Source organism: Vidua macroura, chromosome 25 (assembly GCF_024509145.1).
Source record: "Vidua macroura isolate BioBank_ID:100142 chromosome 25, ASM2450914v1, whole genome shotgun sequence".
NCBI classification, from domain to species: domain Eukaryota; kingdom Metazoa; phylum Chordata; class Aves; order Passeriformes; family Viduidae; genus Vidua; species Vidua macroura.
In genome coordinates, this window is record NC_071595.1 from 1,161,139 (window position 1) to 1,171,494 (window position 10,356).

General features: G+C 50.1%; 1 long non-coding RNA gene across 1 annotated transcript; it reads left to right on the top strand.

Annotated features, from left to right (window-relative positions):
- Positions 1 to 6,184: 6,184 nt before the first annotated feature.
- Positions 6,185 to 6,746, top strand: LOC128819069 (uncharacterized). Its single transcript, XR_008440635.1, has 2 exons — positions 6,185 to 6,271; positions 6,404 to 6,746. It is a non-coding gene; the product is annotated as an uncharacterized LOC128819069 (long non-coding RNA).
- Positions 6,747 to 10,356: the final 3,610 nt, after the last annotated feature.

Here is a 10,356-nt window from a genome sequence, read left to right on the forward strand (position 1 = left end):
GTGTTAGTAAATCTTCCTTTGTGACAAGGCTGGAGATAGCAATCAGTAACCTCTCTGCTCCATTCTTCCTTCACAGGCCTCCTTTTGAGGGAAATAAAGAAGAGCTCGCAGGAACAGGAGAAAAATGGGCTGATCTATTTTGCCATTAAAGCCGAGCTTGGCTTGGGGTTATCGTCAAAGCAGTTCCCCAGAGAAAAGCACATCTCACTTCTCCCCATCCCCAGCCCTGCTGCTGGCATACATCAAACCCACCAAGCTGAGAAGTCAAAACAAGATTACCCCGTCCTAATAAATATTGATCACCGTACAAGTCCTTCTTTTAAAGCCCTTAATTAAACACAACACCCAACTTTGCCTGTTTCCCCGTAGAAGGGATCAATATTTTATCGTGAATGCAGCCAGAAGGAAAGAGCCTGCTGTGAATTGTCCACCCTGTGTGTTCCAGGGGGGCTGAGGAACCCTGGTGAGACCCAGCCCTGCCTTGGAGCTGCGTTTGCTCCAACTCAACCAACACCAGAGCCGGACCTTTGAGCACCTCTGGCCCCATTTCAGATCAATTAATCCCTGATAGGTGGCTTGATCAGCTCCCAGGGGCACGGGAAGGAAGGCAGGCAGGGAGAGGTTCCCAAAGCTCACCCAGGTCCTCCACTCCCAGAATAGGTCTGTGCACTCTCCTCACCCCCATTTGCACCTCTTTAGCCCGGGAAGGAGCCACAGCAGCTCGCACTGTTTGACAGGAGATATTACAGGTGTTGTCATGGCAATGATTTATGCAGGAATTAGTCACTGCAGCACTTCTACAATAGGCTGAAGAACAATAGGAAAAACCACACATTTCCAAGTTCCTGTGATACAGAGGCTGAGGGTTGGGGAAAAGAGATTAAATTCTTTTCACCCCTCTGATTCTGGCGGTGACATTTAAACAGCTCAGGGACAAGTCAGTGCCTAATCATGAGTGTTATTAATAGCAATGTGACAATAACCCAAACTTCATATTAAACTCTGCTGGCAGTTGCAATTGTATATTCACTACTGGCCCATTTCTGAATTAATCGGGGATTGAGTAACAACTGGAGCAGAGAGGAAATTATTACATTTGCATTGTTATATAATGAGGAAAGAATCAGAGTTTACTGGCACTGGAGTGGTTTATCCCATGGGCTCCACTGCTGTCAAAAGTTCTGCTGACTGTTTTAAGCCATGGATCTGTGCTAGGTTATATTAAGCTTTAGCAAAAGACAAAAAAAAAAAAATCACCTAAAACTGCAAGAAAAAGGTTCAAAGTGTGAACACTCAGAAGCTGGGAGACTCCAGTGCTGAAAGTGAAGCACCTGAATTCCCACTTCGTTATTACTTCTTGAAATTTGGTTTTTCGTTGAAGGATGTATTGGTTCATAAGTATTTTAGCAAAGGCACGAGCCAGGTCAAGCAGGGCTGGCACTCAGATTTAAAACCAGGTAGAGCTTCTCCCTGTAATGCAGGGAATCATTCCTGACTGCCCCGTGCTGATCTCCCCAATTCCCCTCATTGCTCCCATCTCTTGGGACTCAGCTCTGGGACTCACAACAGGCAGGGTCAGACCAGAACAAAACCCAGCCAAAGAGATGAAAATGGTGATGCTGAGCTTGGAAATCTGCACCTCCCAGTCCTCCTGTTCTCAGGGATTCGAGGTTCTCTTCTCCTCTTAATACCTGGAGCCTCAGGTGGAATTTTCCCATTTTCATGGAATCACAGGATGGTTTAGGTTGGAAGGGAACTCAAAGTTGGCCCAACCTCCTGGGCAGGGTCACCTTCCAGTGGCCCAGGCTGCCCCCAGGGTTTGAGGCTCTGACAACAGGGTCACACTTTCAAGCTCACTTCATATTTAACAACTTTGGCCAAATCAGAGAATAAGCCCAAGAGCTGCCACTGCATTTCCAGCCCACGGAATGAACAATCCCTACATTTCACCATCATTCCTGAGGCCAGGGGAGTTACTGCCACACTCTTCCTTCTTTGTTTTGGGAATCTTTCCCAACATTTTTGTGGATTCACCATCAAACTCAGCAGTTCTGCCCGGTGAAAGCAGCTGAGCACAGAAGGTACTTGCCCGAACGACACCTGGTTGTGTGGATGCCTCTTCAGGAAAAGGAATTTTTCTCTGGTTGCTTTTCATTTGTTTCCCTTGGAATGTCTCTGAATTGAGGGAACACCTGTCAGGATGAGGAACTGGGCAGGGAGTGGTCAGGCTTTGCCAATTTAAAGCTCTGAGCAAGGGGAAATAACATCACTTTGTCCTTATTCTCCTTTATTCTTCCAGCCTTCTGCACCATTTCCATTCACAGGGCTTTGTGCCCTCCAAATTTAACTCCTGACAGGAGAGAAAAAATAAACACAGAGACAGCAGAGCAGCTGCTGAGAATTTAGGGATCTCAATGTTCCACAACATGACAAGCTTTGATGATGGGTGGGAATGCCCTTTCCCTGGAAAATCCCCAGCTTCAGGCATTTCACACTTGGAAAAAAAAAAAAAAAACAAAACCAAAACAACCAAAACCCAAAAGAATTTTGGAGGGAAATATTTTGATAGGTGGCACATAGAGATGTAAATTTGGAAGAATGCAAACCAGCACTGGGCATCCCTGTGTCCTCACAGGCTCCTTGGATCTGGCACTGAGCTGGAATTTCCTCTCTACCACATGGAAATTCTCCAGCTGCACTGAGCTGTACAAAACCTGTACAAAACCTGTACAAAACCCAGCAGCAGGAACCCTGTGCAGCACTCAGGAATCCAGGCTAGCGCTGGATGGGGAAGGGCTCCTGTGTTTAGCAGAGGAAATGTTTTCCCTTCAGCGGGAAATGGAGCGGGCACTGCCATCCTGGGGAGCAGCAGATGGGACAGCAGAGCTGGGAGCCAGATCCTGACACTTCCAGGCTTTCAGCAAGAGGAGCTGCTGGGCAGGTGCTCCAAAGCAGAGGTAGGCAGGATAAAACTGGCAAGCAACCATCCTGCCACGGCTGCCTGCATCCCTCCAGCCCCACAATCGCTCTGGCTCTGCAAACAAATGTGGCAAATTGGCAAATCCTGAGGGGAGCAGAGCAGCATGGCTTTGCAGCAAAGCTCTGTTTCCAGCCCAGGCTCAGCTGCTGTGATGAACCCAATGCACCAGCAGCACTCAGACCCCAAAGTCAAATTAGCAATCAGAGCCCCTGCAGAAAGAGCAGGCCAGGCGTTATCCAGTGCAAGCTATAATTCCACTGATGTCAAAAAACCCTGGGCTGATTTGTGCCAGCTGAGAGCCAACTCCTCATATTTTGCATTTTTCAGGCACTTTGTCTTTCTCTTCCAGCTCTCCTGCCAGCATCTGCCTGCAGCAGTGAGGACTGGGGGCAGAACTGCCAGCCTGGCCTGGGGCACACCTTGTTGGGATGGCCCTGGCACGGATTTGCTGGGTCACAAATTAATTGCAGTTAATTTTTGTGCTGGATGTTCCCAGCTTTCCCCCTGGAGTTGGACACCTTACATTTGCTCTGGGTGGATTTTAGAATCACAGAATTCCCTTTTAAGTTCCCTTTTTTAGAAGGGAACTTAAAGGTCGTCCAGTTCCAACCCCTTCCAAGGGCAGGGACACTGAAGTCCTTCTGGTTATATTCAGTTAATGGCTTTGCTCCCCCTCCTTTCTGCTTTTTGACCACTCATCCAAACCCATCCAGTGTGTGATTCACTGGAGTGGAGGCTTCCAGACCTGCAGGTCAAGGACTCGTGTCAGGTGCTCCATTTTCACTGATCTGCCACTTTCTCACACAAATATCTTGCCTGGGTTAATGAAGGATGAGCATCCAAGAAGAGCATCCCAAATATTTGCCCAGCTCTGAGGAACATAAATACTCCACTGTTAAAATCTCACGTCTCAGCTATGGATGTTTGAGGGCTTTTTTAATAACCCTGCTCTGAATTACCTCAACGCTCCCTTCCCACTTCCCTTCTCCAAGAAAAAGTCTCCTTTTGCTTTTACTCCCCCAAACCACTCCCTTCCCACACGCTGACTGACACAACATTCTGTTGATAGCTCCAAGCACAGCCCTTGGTGCTTTCCAGGAGGGAATAAAGGGAGGATTTGGTCTCACAGCCCAGCCCTGCCCTTCCCAAAGCTGGGTGAGGTGGCACAGCTGCCTCTGTCACAGCACAGGGGCACAGAGGGCACCATCTGACACTGCCAGCTGTGCCCAGCTGCAGAGGGAAGGAGTTCAGTTCTCCTCCAGTGGCCACTGCAGCCCAGCTGTGCTGACATTTGTTCATCCACGCACACAGCACGGAGCTGCAGGAAAAACAGGAGGAAAACTTGGCTGGGAACCTTGTTGGCTGGCAGGGTTTTATCCTGAGCTGGAAATCTGCAGCCCTGGCCATGCCTGAGCGCACAAATGCTGCATGGCTGGGTGGGGAGACTTCAGCAGGCACAAAGCAGGAGCTGGGTGTTTGTTTTTCCTGGGCAGTTTTGAGGGAAGGCTTGAGGCAACATCAGAATGTGATAATTGGGAGGGAAGAGGCAAAGGGAACTTGGCACAGAAGCAGAATAAACTTGAATCCCTTAGAACAGGGAGCAGGGAGCTGCTGTCCCCTCCCTTCTCTCCATTTGACATTGTGGTGTGACGCGGATGTGACAAAGTGACAGCTGCAAAAAGCAGCAGCAGGAGAGCCCTCACCTGCAGCAGCTCCCTGATGGAAACAGAGCCTGAAGCACTGGTGGATCAGGGCCAAGGCTCAGGAGCACAACGGCCAGAAGGGACCAAAGGTTGTCCCCAGAGCTCAGGGGAGCTGCGGGCCTGGGTGACCCACCCAGGTGATCCCCAGCACTGGGAGTGATCTCATCAGTGCTGGGGAGATCCCACAATGACCCCCAGCAGCACTGGGGAGATCCCACAGTGACCCCAGGAGCACTGGGGAGATCCAACAATGACCCCAGCACTGGGGAGATCCCACAGTAACCCCATGAGCACTGGGGAGATCCCACAGCACTGGGGAGATCCCACAGTGACCCCAGGAGCACTGGGGAGATCCCACAGTGACCCCAGGAGCACTGGGGAGATCCAACAATGACCCCAGCACTGGGGAGATCCCACAGTAACCCCATGAGCACTGGGGAGATCCCACAGCACTGGGGAGATCCCACAGCGACACCATCAGCCCTGGGGAGCTCCTGACATGCCCCCCAGCACTGAGGAGATCCCACAGTTACTCCAGCACTGGGGAGATTCCACAATGACCCCAGGAGCACTGGGGAGATCCCACAGTGACCCCAGGACCGAGGTCCTGCCTGCTGGGAGCCGACTGAGCCCAGCCTGCCCTGGCAGTGCCACAGCTCAGAGCTGGCTCACAGAGTCCCGCTCACGGTGTCAGGGGATCTGTGGCACTGTGACAGCGGGGTCACTCGCCATCCTCAGAGTGAGGGAACAAGCAGAAACACTTCCAGGGAAAATGCCTTTCCCTCTCCATCTCTAATGTCATCGAGGCGGGGTATGCAAAACTCCACGAGCACTAACGAGGTAATTACATTCCTACTAATGTCTTCAACTGGTCTGGCAACACACGTTGGCATGAGACCAGAAAGTTATAGCAGCAAGGTGATTAGGGACAGGTAACAGCTAAAAATACAGAGGGAGATTAATTAATAATTGATGGTGTAGGTAGAACACTGCAGAAAGTATAATTAATGCTGAACAAACTTGATATAACTCTGTCTTGTTAAAGGCTAATAAAATGTTTCAGTGCTCTTCTGGATCTGGGCTTTAGAAGCTCCTGGGATCAGCCCATCCACTCAAGGGGGTCTGCAGAGCTGCCCTGAGCAGGGCAGAGCCTGCTCTGTCACCTGGGGGGGGTCACACGGGGACATTTCCTGAGCACACGTCCCACAGAGTCACACACGCTCCTGCTGCACGTGGCTGCCCCGCTGGAGAGAATCCAGAGGAGGCTCCAGGAGGAGCAGAGGGATGGAGCAGCGCTGCTGGGAGGAAAGACTGGGAGAGCTGGGATTGTTCTCTGGAGAAGAGAGCAGAGGTGACCTCATTGTGCATGATCCTTGGACATCCCATGATTCCATCCCATGATGTCCAGAGCTGGAAAGGATGATCCTTTCCAGCTCTGGACATCCCATGATTCCCTGCCCCATGGCTGAGCTGCCACCACCCCGTTATTCAGTGTGGGGACCCCAACCAGTGGCACTCAGGACATCCCCACTGTGACTTTGCTCTGCCCCTGAAGGAAGCTCCCCACCCAAGTGTGAGGATTAATCAGGTTAATATTGACGAAGTGCTCTGAGCATGGAAAACTCGAGCTGCTGTGCCTTTGTTTACTCATCTGCTAAGTCAGGAGCATAATACCCAGCCCAGGGAGCTCACAGGAGGCTTATGGAGGTTTTGTTTGCAGAGCACTTGGAGATCCTCAATGAGAAACGCTGCAGGAACATCAAGGGTTGTTGTGCTCAGACAGGGAGACACTGGAGATTTCTTGGCCAGCTCTGGATTCCAGGAATAAAGTGGGAACAAATCAAGGCTGGCTCTCAACCCAAGGCCGGCTTCTTTGTTTTATCAGAGAATAAAGAACAACAGATGGACCAGGTTTGTTCTCCCCAGGGTGGCAGGGAAGGATTCCAGCCAAGGACAGCTGGGAATGTGATGGGCTCCCAGTCACCTCCACCACCAGGGCTGACTAAAGCAGCACGCACTCACCTGTTTTGCAGCAAAATAGCAAATAAAGCATTTTTAAACGACTTTGGTTATTTCCTGCAGCACACGAACCGCGAGGCTTTGCTTTAATCACCACGAACTCCTAACGGATGCTCCAAGGTGTTTGCTTCCATCATGGGGCTCTGCCAGGTGCCTTCAGGCTCCTGAGGAATCCAGTGATGAAGGGAACGGCAGGAGGGCCAGGGCTGCCTCTTCTTCTTGCTCTGAAGAGAAATGCATCTCCTTCCTGGAGACATCTCGCCCCACCAAAGCCTCCTCTGCTCGGCATAATGAGGGCATCACTCTTTGCAGGTAGTTTTTGAAGCAGCTAATTATGCTGTGCTGTGGGGAGCTGCTGCACATTCCTCATGTTCTGGGTGATCCAGGAGAGTTTAACTAGGAATAATGGCACGAAAGTGTGCAGGGAATATATTAAGCTGAGCATCAGGCAGAACCTCCTAGCAGGGATGCACATCCTGAGGAGAGACAGGAGAGGGATCATTTTATACTGGGCAGGACCAGCAGGAAGGGAACATCTCCCCACGGTGGAGGAGCTGCTATTTAATCTCTTTGGGCACCTAATATTGGGACAACTTCCACTGAGGAAGGGAAAACTGAGGGAATTAAGGAGACCAACTTCACACAATTTAAAGTGTGCACTTGGAAGGAGCAAAAGGTAAATTAATCATGAAAGAACAGCCTGGAATGGGAGAGTTTGGAAAGGGAAAACAATAAAAAGATCTTGTGTTCACTGAGCAAGGGCAGGGCATCACAAAATAACCTTTGTCCTATCACACTTCAAAATCCCTGGGGGCAGAGAAGGAGCAGGCACATGGAAGGACTTCTCTGGATCTCCAGCTCCTGCTCCAGAGGGAGGAACCTCACTGTGAGGTCACAGGGCTCCTTTTCCCAACACTGGAAGGTCTTGCAACACAGAGCTTGGAAAAGGCGCTGAGAGCTCTTGAGTTAAATCAAGAGAAAGTGAAACAGTTTCTGGCAAGCTCAAACAGAAGCAGAAAGCAAAGTTTGTAAAGGAATTCAGGAGTTTGTGTCCAAGTTTTCTGCTGTCCTCCTCCCTCCCAGTGCAGACACAAAGCCAGGGAGAAAGGAACATTTATCTGCCTGCTGACATCTCTCTCACATTCTCCAGATTATGTGTGGAAGGAAGAAATCCTTTTTTATCCTGAACTTTTTTTTTTTTTTTTTTTTCCCTGCAAGTCACATCAGTTCACATCAGTTCTTTTCATTCCGGGCTAAACACTACAAAGTGTCACCAGCGCAGCAGTGTTTTAACTGCTAATAACAGACAGCAGCAAATACACCCCAGCAGAGCTGCTCTTTTCCCTCCCTGCTCTAATGCTCCTGACAGCCTCTTTTACAACCTCTTCACACCTCCCCGAGCGGAGCTGGCCTCTCACAGCTGACCTGGGCTTGTTGTCTGCGGCTCCTTGTGATCTGCACTCGAATGCAAATGTACTTCAAGTCAGCCCTTCAAGGCTGGAAATGCTGCAGTTCTCCAGGGGAGCCTACCAGATGCACTCTGATGGATTTTAGGATGAGATTCCAGCAGGGCTGGGTCTAATCAGCAAATCAGGACTTTGCTTCCTAAGGGGTTTTATTTGTCTGTTTGTTTAACATGAAAGACGGAGCAGAACGTTTGAATAACTCAGGATTAAGGAAGGATAAACCTGACCAGCACGATTTAACAATCTCAGAGCCACAGACCAGTGTCAAGAATCTCAGGGAGCTCCAAGCAAACCCTGCACCAGCAGAGCCTGGGGATGCTCTGCCCTCCTGCCTCCTGGGAAACCCAGCAAAAACTGGGGAATCCCAGAATCCCAGACTGGTTTGGATTCAAAGAGACCTTAAAGATCACCTTGTTGGGATGGGCAGGGGCACCTCCCACCGGAGCAGGTTGCTCAGCCCCATCCAAACTTGGGGTCAGTGCTTGCACAAAGCTGTGCCACAAAAATGTCACCACTCAGGGCCTTCCTCCCCTGAGCTGCTCGACAGAGTGAGGCTCTTGCAGTTCCTGATTTCTTTATCACACGTGATGGTTCACATCAGCTTTAGAGCCAAGCTAAACCCATGGCAGCACACACTGAATGTGCTCCTGATGCCTTAAGTTTTGGCTTTCATGTTTTTCAGATTCTCTGCTGCTTTAGTGTGTAGCTCTGTGCTTCACATTAAGTGTTAGCAAATTCTCTTCACAGGGTGGGTAGACAAAATAATCCTTTCCCAGCGTGACCAAGGACAACCACTACAAGCTCCAGGCCCAAAAATATAAACATGAAATAAAAAATATTATAAATAAATAGTGCATCGAAGAGAGAAAAACAAGGAGGATGGAACTTCATAACCTAAAGCTGGAATTGGACAATGAACTCCAATATGCAAATGGAGCAGAACTTATAAAAGTGAGACCCTGTGATCAGTTGTGCGTTTTGTGACCATTTTGGTTCATCTTGGGTGCAGCCCTGGCTGGGCTCTTGTGCTGCCCAAGCTGCATCCATTGAGGCCTTTTAATAAATCCCTTTTAATAAATCTGTCCAGCCTCTGTTCTAGCTCAGCCTTCACAAGGCATCACTCCATGCAGGAGGTCACCGGCCCAAATCACAGTCTGCAACATTCCCTAAAAATTATAAAAATAATAAAAACAGAGCCCCAGCCTGAATCCCTGCACCTTGCAACACAGAGCCACCCCCACCTGCTGGATGTGAGCCTCACCTATCACTCCCCACCCCAGGGAGGATGAAGGGTGTGAGGCTGCAAGCGAACACAAAAGGTTATTTTCATGTTTTATGCGTTTCAGGCTTTGCCTGAGGCACTCTGAGGCAGCCTGCAAAGCTGCCTGGAGTCCCTTGGTGGTTGTTAGCAGCTGGCAGGCCCAGCAAGTGGCAGCAAAATGAAGAGTTTAACTGGAAGAGTGAACTAAAAAAAAAAAAAAAAAACAAACCAGAACACCAAAACCGAGTGGCAGTCAAGGTTGCCAGCACAGAGATGGCTCCACAGAACTGCAGGCTTTGAACCATCATCATCATCATCCTCCTCCTCATCCTCCTTCTCCTCCTTGTCCTCCAGGGCTGTCCCAGCAAGGACAGGAGCCACAGCCACGTCCTCACCTCCAGGAGCCCTCGGATTTACAAGAAGTTTGTGATGCCTTGAGAGGCTCCCTGGAGCAGAGGCTGGGCAGAATTAAAGAATAAAGCAGGGATTTATTAAAAGGCCTTTACAGGACACACCTTGGGCAGTGCAAGAGCCCGGCCTTGGCTACACCCAGAGTCAGGAGTTTCACACTTTGTATAAGTTTTGTTCCATTTCCATGCTGGGTTCATTGCCCAGCTCCAGCTCCAGGCGGTGCAGCCCCATCCTCCCAGGCTGCTCTCCTCCATCCCCTGCTGTTTGCACTTCTGGGGCTGAAGCTGCAGCGCTGTGCTGGGCTCTGGGGCTGCAGAAGGATTGCTCTGTGTGCCTGAGCTGTGAGCAGAGCTGCTGGCACTCTGGGTGGAGTTCGGAGTCACAAACCCAGGCCCGTGCAGAGCCTGCGACATACGAGAGCTGAAACTTAAGGCATCAGTAGAAATGTTGATTTTTGGCAAGGGAAGGATGCAGATGAGCACATGCAGGTGCCTGCCCTCAGCTCTGCTGCCCACA